At 35.9% G+C, this 10,901-nt stretch overlaps 1 long non-coding RNA gene across 1 annotated transcript; it reads left to right on the top strand.

Moving 5' to 3' along the window:
* Positions 1–738: 738 nt before the first annotated feature.
* LOC127847135 (uncharacterized) lies at positions 739–7,458 on the top strand. Its single transcript, XR_008033834.1, has 2 exons — positions 739–6,297; positions 6,444–7,458. It is a non-coding gene; the product is annotated as an uncharacterized LOC127847135 (long non-coding RNA).
* The last annotated feature ends 3,443 nt before the right edge of the window (positions 7,459–10,901 follow it).

The raw sequence follows: 10,901 nt of genomic DNA, 5'->3' as shown, positions 1-10,901 counted from the left end.
ATATCTGATTGGTTGTTATAATCTCAACTTACCAATGAAATAGAGTGTTAATATTAAATAAATTAACCATTGGCTGCGAAATGACGTCATGTCCAATGAAATAGTTTGTTCTGGTTACACATTCACTCGATTACTTTACCGACTTACAAATTGAATCGATTAGTTTTTATTTCTAATTCATGTGCGCCCGCGGACCCATATACAGAAAACGGGTGGGGACAAATATTTGTTTTTTGCGACAATAACACAAGGGCGCATCCACGGCAGAACACTGACTTATGTTGATACTTTGTGTGCAAGGATCAATTCAGTAGAAAAGTCAACAAAATAAAGGGCTTACAGTCACTGAACAAATGAGTTTGCTGCTTAGAGTGTATATTTTTCCCAAAAATATTTGAAAATTTCCCCTCTTGGAAGTGTAGTTCAATTTTAATCAATACCTCGTTTAAATAATTCACAGAAAAGCCAAAAAATGTTGATCTTTGAACATAAACATAACATGTTGATGACAAAAAAAGTTGGAATAATGTTTTTCTCTCTGTGTATGGTGAATTATGGTGTTACAACTTGATTTTGTATGTTACTTGCTTAGCATTGAAATTTCCCCTTTTACACGTGAATTATCCCCCTCTCAGGGGACCCGACCCCTTTTCCCCAAAACTGAAAAAAACACTGACATGATACTCATTGCTATTTTATTTTTTATATCTATTCTTGTTTTAGGGACAGGGACAAGAAAGGAATGAAACGAAAGTGGGCCAGCGAAGAGAACATATGTTTCATGAACTTTTTTAGAGATGAATTAAGAGAAAAAAAAATGCCATCTGGCTCAAAAATAATGGGGTCCCTAAAAATACTTACCGGAAGAACAGTGGCCCAAATAAGGGCAAGGGTCCATAACATTATTATGGAAAAACAAAAATGGAAAAAGAATTGTTGAACTGTGGAATATGTTTATGCCCCTGGTAGGGTGGCATATAGCAGTTGAACTGTCCGTCAGTCAGTCAGTCTGTCCATCTGGCCGAAAACTTATATGGCCATAACTTTTTCAATATTGAACATAGCAACTTGATATTTATACCCCTATTACAATTGGTAATGGGGGCTATATAGGAGTCACGTTTGTCGGTCTGTCCCGATATTTCATCCGATCTTCACCAAACTTGGTCAGTAGTTGTATGTAGATAATGTCTAGATCAAGTTTGAATATGGGTCATGCCAGGTCAAAAACTAGGTCATGGGGTCACTTAGTATGTTTTAAACTGTAAGTTTGTACGGACCATAGCTATGTTATTTATCGTTACATTTTTAAATGACTCAGTACATTTGTTCACCATCATGGAACGGTGTGTCGCGTTAAAAGAAATTACGTCAATATCTCAAAGGTCAAGGTCACACTTGGGAGTTCAAAGGTCAAATGCTTGTCCGGGCCATAGCTTTGTTTTTTATTGTGAGATTTTAAAATCATTTGGCACATTTGTTCACCATCATTGAACAGTGTGTCGGGCGAAAGAATTACGTCGATATTTCCAAGAACAAGGGCACAATTTGAGTTTAAAGGTAAAAAATGGCCATAATTGAGCTTGTCTGGGCAATAACTATGTTGTTTATTGTGCGATTTTAAAATCGTTGGCTCTTTTGTTCACTATCATTTGACAGTGTGTCGCGCGAAAGAATTACGTCGATATCTTCAAACTCAAAGTTGTAGTTTTAGTTCAAAGGTCAAAAATGGCAATAAATTATCTTGTCTGGGTCATAAATATGTCATTCATTGTAAGATTTTAAAATGACTCTGTACATCAATTTTGTTCAAAGTCATTGGAAGGCTTGTCATGTGAAACAATTCAAGAGTTCAAAGGTAAAAATGGCTATAAATGATAATGGCATAATGATTCTTAAAAAATCGCCATAAATTGTATTATCTTGTTTTGTGAAGACAGCATACAAAATAGTCTGTGTCAATGCGTTATGTGGGGGTATATGTCACGTCTGTGACAAAGCTCCAGTTGGCATGCATGTGCATCTTGTGAAGCTGCACATATTGAGTGGTGAAAAGTGAAGGTCAAGGTAATCCTTCAAGGTTAAATGTTAAATATATTGCTTCTGTCCGTCCGTCTGAAAACTTTAAAATTGGCCATAACTTTTGAGCTCACCTGAGTGCAACATGCTCATGGTGAGCTTTTGTGATTGCCTTTTGTCCGTTGTGCGTTGTATGTCGTCAACATTTTGCCTTGTGAACACTCTAGATGCCACATTTATTGTCTGATCTTCATGAAATTTTGCAGAACATTTGTCACATTGATACCTCGACTGAGTTCGAAACTGGGTCATGCTGGGTCAAAAATTAGGTCACTAGGTCAAAAAAACAACAAAAAAACTTGTGAACACTGTAGAAGTCCAATCTTCATGTAACTTTGTCAAAATGTTTGTCTAAATGATATTTTGGTTTAGTTAAAAATTGGTTCCGGTCCGTTGAAAAACATGGCCGCCAGGGGCGGGGCAGTTTTCCTTATATGGCTATAGAGAAACCTTGTGAACACTTTAGAAGTCAAAATGTTTGCCTAATCATCATGAAACTTGGTCAAAACATTGGTTTTATTTATATTTTGGACGAGTTTGAAAATGGTCCAGATCAGTGAAAAAACATGGCCGCCAAGGGGCGGGGGAGTTTTCCTTATGTCTTTAGTTAAACATTGCTAACACTCTAGAGGCCACATTTATTGTCCATTCTTCATGAAATTTGGTCAGAAGTTTGGTCTCAATGATATCTTAGACGAGCTGAAAATGGTTACGTTTGCTTGAAAAACATGGCTGCCAAAGGGCGGGGCATTTTTCCTTATATGGCTATATATGGCTATAGTAAAATCTTGTTAACACTCTTGAGGCCACATTTATTTTCCGATCTTCATGAAACTTGGTCAGAATATTCATCCCAAAAAATATCGTAGACAAGTTAAAAAATGATGCTGGTTGGTTGAAAAACATGTCCGCCAGGGGGTGGGGCATTTTACCTTATATGGCTATAGTAAAACTTTGTTAACACTCTATAGGCCACATTTATTTTCTTATCTTCATGAAACTTGGTCAGAAGATTTGTCCTAATGATATCTTGGATTAGTTCAAAAATAGTTTCGTTTGCTTAAAAAACATGGCCACCAGGGGGCGGGGCATTTTTCCTAATATGGTTATGTATCATGCTTTACTAAAACATTGTAAACACTCTGTAGGCCACATTTATTTTCCGATTATTATGAAACTTGGTCAGATGATTTGTCCTAATGATATCTTGGATGAGTTCAAAAATGGTTCTAGTTGGTGGAAAAACATGGCCACTAAGGGGGCGTGGTATTTTTCCTTATATGGCTAAAGTAAAACCCTGTTAAACTCTAGAAGCCATATTTATTGTACGATCATCATGACACTTTGTCAGAAGATTTGTCCCAATGATATTTGGACAAGTTTGAAATTGGTTCCAGTTGCTAAGAAAAACATGGCCACCAGTGGGCGGGGCATTTTTCCTTATATGGACTTATGAATCTTCTTGAAACTTTGTCAGTATATTAGTTTAAATGATATCTTGGATGTGTTTTTCACGTTGACATTTGAAGCTTTAACTTTGTATGATTCTAAATATGTGTCAATGCTGTCAGTTGAATTTTGAAATATGAAGTTTTACATTTTTTGTAGATTAAATAATTTGTAAAATGTTGCAGTTTAGTCAATCAGTTTTATAAGATATTGAGCTTTAGTTATGATGCAGATTGTAAGATTCTTAATATCTTTCAATATTGTGGATAAGTTTTTGAGATATCAAGCTTTGAGTTTTATGCAAATTGTATGATTTTAAAATGTTTTAATGGTGTTGATCAGTGTAATGAAGATTGCATAATTTTTATGTTTTAATTCTGTCTATTGGTTTTCAAAATGAAAGACTTTGATTTTGTAAGTGCACTTTTATCTCCTGAAAGATTCTTTTCTAGTGTTTAGTTTATATTTTAAGGCTGTTTGCAAACTCGAAGTGAAAACAGTTCTATTACAATTTGGTAAGGACATGACATTGCATATCTGATTTTAAAATGTACTTTGCTGGCAACGTGTAATTTTCTGAAATGTCTTAGTAAGACTGTTGTTTGCAATCAAAAGGTCTGTGCTTCAAATACAGGGTAATGCATGTTTTTTGTCCAAATTTATGGCGATTCAGACATTGTTCTATGTAAATTTGGGGTTTGCTTGAAGGTTCAGTCTATTTTTATGTCCCTCACTATAGTAGTGGGGGACATATTGTTTTTGTCCTGTCTGTTGGTTGGTTGGTTGATCTGTTTACGCCAACTTTAACATTTGCAATAACTTTTGCAATATTGAAGATAGCAACTTGATATTTGGCATGCATATGTATCTCATAGAGCTGCACATTTTAATTTTCTGAAAGGTCAAGGTCAGAGGTCAAATATATGTGGCCAAAATCGCTCATTTTATGAATACTTTTGCAATATTGAAGATAGCAACTTCATATTTGGCAAGCATGTGTATCTCATGGAGCTGCACATTTTGAGTGGTGAAAGGTCAAGGTCATAATTCAATGTCATAGGTCGAATATATGGCTTCAAAGCGGCGCAGTAAGGGGGATTGTGTTTTACGAACACAGCTCTTGTTGTTAACTGCCTTTTTAGTCCCTTACCAGTGTTTCACTAAAGTCCGTGTACTTTGGACTCATTTCAAGTTGACATTTGAAGCTTTAACTTTGTATGATTCTAAATATGTGTCAATGCTGTCGGTTGAATTTTGAAATATGAAGTTTTTCATTTTTTGTAGATTAAATAATTTGTAAAATGTTGCAGTTTAGTCAATCAGTTTTATAAGATATTGAGCTTTAGTTATGATGCAGATTGTAAGATTCTTAATATCTTTCAATATTGTGGATAAGTTTTTGAGATATCAAGCTTTGAATTTTATGCAAATTGTATGATTTAAAATGTTTTAATTTGTTGATCAGTGTACTGAAGATTGTATACTTTTTATATGTTATAATTCTGTCTATTGGTTTTCAAAATGAAAGACTTTGATTTTGTAAGTGCACTTTTATCTCATTATGCCCCCCTTCGAAGAAGAGGGGGTATATTGCTTTGCTCATGTCGGTCGGTCTGTCGGTATGTCAGTTTGTCGGTCCGTCCACCAGGTGGTTGTCAGACGATAACTCAAGAACGCTTGGGCCTAGGATCATGAAACTCCATAGGTACATTGATCATGACTCGCAGATGACCCCTATTGATTTTGAGGTCAAAGGTCAAGGTCACGGTGACCCAAAATAGTAAAATGGTTTCCGGATGATAACTCAAAAATTCATACGCCTAGGATCATGAAACTTCATGGCTAGATTGATCATGACTTGCAGATGACCCCTATTGATTTTGAGGTCACTAGGTCAAAGGTCAAGGTCACGGTGACCCGAAATAGTAAAATGGTTTTCAGATGATAACTCAAGAACGCATATGCCTAGGATCATGAAACTTCACAGGTAGATTGATCATGACTCACAGATGACCCTTATTGATTTTGAGGTCACAAGGTCAAGGTCACGGTGACCCGAAATAGTAAAATGATTTTCGGATGATAACTCAAGAACGCTTTTGCCTAGGATCATGACACTTCATAGGTACATTGATCGTGACTCACAGATGACCCCTATTGATTTTCAGGTCACTAGGTCAAAGGTCAAGGTCACAGTGACAAAAAACGTATTCACACAATGGCTGCCACTACAACGGACAGCCCATATGGGGGGCATGCTTGTTTTACAAACAGCCCTTGTTAAAGATTCTTTTCTAGTGTTTAGTTTATATTTTAAGGCTGTTTGCAAACTCGAAGTGAAAACAGCTCTAGTACAATTTGGTAAGGACATGACATTGCATATCTGATTTAAAAATGTACTTTGCTGGCAACGTGTAATTTTCAGAAATGTCTTAGTAAGTAAGACTGTTGTTTGCAATCAAAAGGTCTGTGCTTCAAATCCAGGAAAATGCATGTTTTTTGTCCAAATTTATGTCAATTCAGACATTGTTCTGTGTAAATATGGGGTTTGCTTGTAGGATCAGTCTATTTTTATGTCCCCCACTATAGTAGTGGGGGACATGTTGTTTTTGCTCTGTCGGTCTGTTGATTGGTTGGTTGGTCTGTTTATGCCAACTTTAACATTTTGCAATATTGAAAGTAGCAACTTGATATTTGGCATGCAAATGCATCTCCTGAAGCTGCACATTATCATTGGTGAAAGGTCAAGGTCATCCTTCAAGGTCAGAGGTCAAATATATGTGGCCAAAATCGCTCATTTTATGAATTCTTTTGCAATATTGAAGATAGCAACTTGATATTTGCCAAGCATGTGTATCTCATTGAGCTGCACATTTTGAGTGGTGAAAGGTCAAGGTCATCCTTCAAGGTCAGAGGTCAAATATATGTGGCCCAAATCGCTTATTTTATTAATACTTTTGCAATATTGAAGATAGCAACTTGAAATTTGGCATGCATGTGTATCTCATGGAGCTGCAAATTTTGAGTGTTGAAAGGTCAAAGTCATCCTTCAAGGTCAGAGGTTAAATATATGTGGCCCAAATCGCTTATTTTATGAATACGTTTGCACTATTGAAGATAGCAACTTGATATTTGGCATGCATATGTATCTCATAGAGCTGCACATTTTGAGTGGTGAAAGGTCAAGGTCATCCTTCAAGGTCAAATATATGGGTCAAAATTGCTCATGTTATGTTACTTCTGCAATATTGAAGCTAGCAATTTTATATTTGACATGCATGTGTATCTCATGGAGCTGCACATTTTGAGTGGTGAAGGGTCAAGGTCATCCTTCAAGGTCAAACGTTATATACGGGGCATTGGGTTTCACAAACGCATCTTGTTGTGTATGTAATTAATTTTGCTTAATTTTTGTGATCCCCCGCCAACAGCGGAGGGATATTAATTTGGCATTGTCCGTCTTTCCGTCTGTCCGTCCGGCACTTTTGTGTCCGGAACCATATCTTGGAAGTGCTTTAGCAGATTTCATTGAAACTTGGTACGAGTATATATATATGGATAAGAGGATGATGCACGCCAAATGGCATTGTACATCCTTGATTAATAGCGGAGTTATGACCCTTTGTATTTGAAAAAAATGCTTTTTTTGTGTGTCCAGAGCCATAACTTGTATCCAGAAGTATAATGGCGGGGGATATCAATTCAACGAATTTGCTTGTTAAATCAGTTTTTATTTTCATGATAATCATTTAGTTCGTACTGCAACTTATGATGGATTGTTACTACTATCTCCAATTATTTGTTTGTCATGGGTCCGTCACCATTTATCTCTTATATAATACTTGAATTGAGCATTTCACAATCTGACAATCATGCATATCATTTATTAGTTTCATAATAAAACGTCTGACAAGGGTCAGATAATTTTAACATATATTGTTGTTATAATTTGTCATGTGTTGTATGAATAAATGACACTTCCATGATAGAGAAAATTTAAATATATTTTTAAAGACATTTGTAAAATGAAAATGAAATAACTATACATTTTACAGTGGCTAGTCGTACGGCTAGACAAGAGGCTAGCCGCACGGCCCCGTACGGGTAGACAATAGGTTTGCCGTACGGCTCTGTACGTATAGCCTTTCCTATGGATATTGTCTAAGTTAAAGACAACCATTTTCAGTGAACTGATAAATTGCCTGTATGAAACCATATATTTATCCATTGTCTGAACGACAATTAAATTATTTGTGTGACTCCATTTCTGAGAAGTACCTTGGCCGTCATTGAATTTCATAATATCGATGCCGCAACTAATTAAAACAGTTTTCACTCCTTACATAGGAAAGTCGTCTTATTAAAGAATCAAATTAGAAACCGATTTAAATTATGTGTGTGTAAGTCAATTTCTAGAACGTAACTTTGACGGCTGTCGTCATTAAATTTCAAAATATCGATGCCGCAACTCTTTAATACAGGTTTTTCACGCCTTAGGAACGTCGACTAATTAATGAATCAAATAAGCAACCGTATGACATGAAAGGAAGCCGTGAAAGATGACGAATTTTTAAAGCGAGATTATACGATTTTTTCAAATATTTATTAATTTACATAAAATGTGTATAAAAAAAAAAACAACTTATTAAACATATATTTGAACATAAACTTAAATAAAAGTTAAGAAGAACATGTGTCGATATATGCAAAATAAGCCAGATATTAAATTCTGAAATCGAAAATGTATGTACTGTCGAATTCGCCAGCATGTAAATCGTGCATGTACGATGTGAATCTAAATTTAGTTTAACGGTTCATTTTTAGTGTGAGCGTCAGCTAACGCTAATGTTTTTGCAAATCGGTATGTGCGTAGAAGCCTTAAAGGGGCCTTTTCACAGATTTGACATGTTTTGAAGTTTGTCATTAGATGCTTTATATTGATGAATGTAAACATTGGATTTTTAACGCTCCAGAAAAAAAATCAAAAATAAAATTTAAAAATGGAAAAAAGTAGCCCGTACAAGGGCTCGAACCAGTGACCCCCGGAATCCTGGAGTAAAAAACGCTTTAGCCTAATGAGCTATCCTGCCAAGCATACATGAGAGGTGTATTCTATACCTGATATAAGCAATCTTCGTAGTTTCACAAATTTAAACGATAACAACAGAACTCTCCAAATTATTCAATCGTTTCGCGTTGCAACGCTCTATAATTTTTAGGTTTTTAAATCGTGAAAAGATGCATATAATGGCTATATTAGACCATGGTTAATGTTCAGTAATACTGATTCCTCACAAATATCATAACTAAAACGAAAATTTGCGAATCTGAAACAACTATTTTCAATTTTGTCAATTTACCAAACCGTGAAAAGATCCCTTTAACTATGACATGGAAAGACAACCACTGTCCGTTGCAGCAGACTACACATTCTACTAGCGTCTGCTAGGAAAGATAACCACCACATTTGCCTGTTTATAGTCCACAACTCACTGGTGCACTGCAGTTGGTGTATATGAGTAATAGAGTTTAACAGCTTGTAAGACGATATTGGCCAGTCTAGTGTTTATCATTGAAAATCTGCACATACTGGCTGCTTTCAGAGAAAACAGGGCTTAATGCATGTCAAATAAGATAAGCCTGTGCATACTGATAAGCTTGTGCAATGCAAACACGCTAAACAAGGACGACATGTCTTATTTTATAATGTTTAAAGGGTCTCTTGTACTGGGATGACAATTTATGCATAAGCATTTAGCCCTGTTTTCCCAAAACGAAGCTAAAAATTTATTTTTTATTAATGATTTAAAAAAAAAACATCTGAACCTGTGCTTTAAGACACACTCTTTATAATTTTGAATGGATTGTGTCCATTCAAAACTTGCAATATAAAAAGCTATAACATAATTTTTTAAACTGAGTTGCGTCTAAACTTATACAACAACGAACACCTACAGTGACGTCAGCGCTTTGATAAATTCCTGCAACCATTTATTCGCCACACGAACACTAACTAAAAATACGAATGCTTCAGTTATAGGCTACTATTCCATCTGTCCGCAACCGCATATCCGCATCCGCAAAAAATAAAACAAGTAGAAATGCACTGCACTTATTCCATTCATCCGTATCCGCACGCGAATAGGCGTCCGCAATAGAACGCTCAAGTGAGCATTATTGGGCTACTATTCCATCTATCTGTAAATGTATCCGTATCCGCAAAATATACGGACGCTATATTCCATTTATCCGCATACGTCGAACGTATCTTTATTTTTGTATATGGATAAAACTAAAAATTATAATTATTGAGATAATTATAATGAAGGACAAGCTGCTAAGCGTGAATTTAAGTAGATATAAGGTACAAATCATCGTTCTGTCCGTAAAAGGATACAAATGGTAAATACCTGAAACATCTTCTTTTAGTGCCTTGGCTATGATTTTCCATACATTTAAACTTTAAAGTATAATCAGAGTCACGATATGCAGAACTGCGTTGGTTGTATAATTCCGGGTATTTTTTCACGAATTCGATAGATTTTCAGTTTATTTTTTAGATGACAGCTACTCTCATCGTGCTAAATGCCGTCCGTATCTCGTCCGCATCCGTTTGCGGATAAATGGAATATAGCGTCCGTATAACGATTTTGCGGATACTGACGCGGATACGGATGCGGATGCGGATTGGTGGAATACTAGCCTTATTTTAGGAAAATATGTACGAAATATCTTCGTCACAATCGGCTCGGGCGCTTATTTGTCTTTGCTGCATATTACTGATTAACAGCACTAAATGACAATTCTATACTTTATAAGCCGTACGGCTAGACAATCTCAATAGGAAAGGCTATAATACGTACAGCGCCGTAAGGCTAGCCTATTGTCTAGCCGTACGGGGCCGTACGGTTAGCCTCTTGTCTAGCCGTACGGGACTGTACGACTAGCCACTGCCTTTAGTTATTGGAGGTTCTTATGTATTATACCCAGTCGCAAGTGGTATAGGCTATACTCAAATCTTTTCGTCCGTCTGTTATTGGATACTGTGATGGGTTATGTATCACATTCAATGTTGTTTTTTTTTGTTTATAAGACAAAATCAGATTTTTTTTCAAAATACCTTCCTTTTAACTAATTTGAAAGCATTTTTACAGGTCCATTCTTGCGAAGCAATAATGCAAGTTAAAGAACTGGTTTTACAAGTCCCTATTCGATATTTATGACATAACTATGACTAAAATCTTCAGAATAGTTCAAAGCACGAAATGAATATCTTTCTGTTGGACATGAGGAAGTGGACCGAATATCGATGACTGGATCATTTTCCACGAAGGCACATAAAACTACAGTAAAGTTCCGCTACTTTCAGCTTG

This window comes from Dreissena polymorpha, chromosome 10, assembly GCF_020536995.1.
Source record: "Dreissena polymorpha isolate Duluth1 chromosome 10, UMN_Dpol_1.0, whole genome shotgun sequence".
Classification (NCBI taxonomy): Eukaryota; Metazoa; Mollusca; class Bivalvia; order Myida; family Dreissenidae; genus Dreissena; species Dreissena polymorpha.
This window is presented reverse-complemented; position numbering and strand designations above follow the sequence as displayed.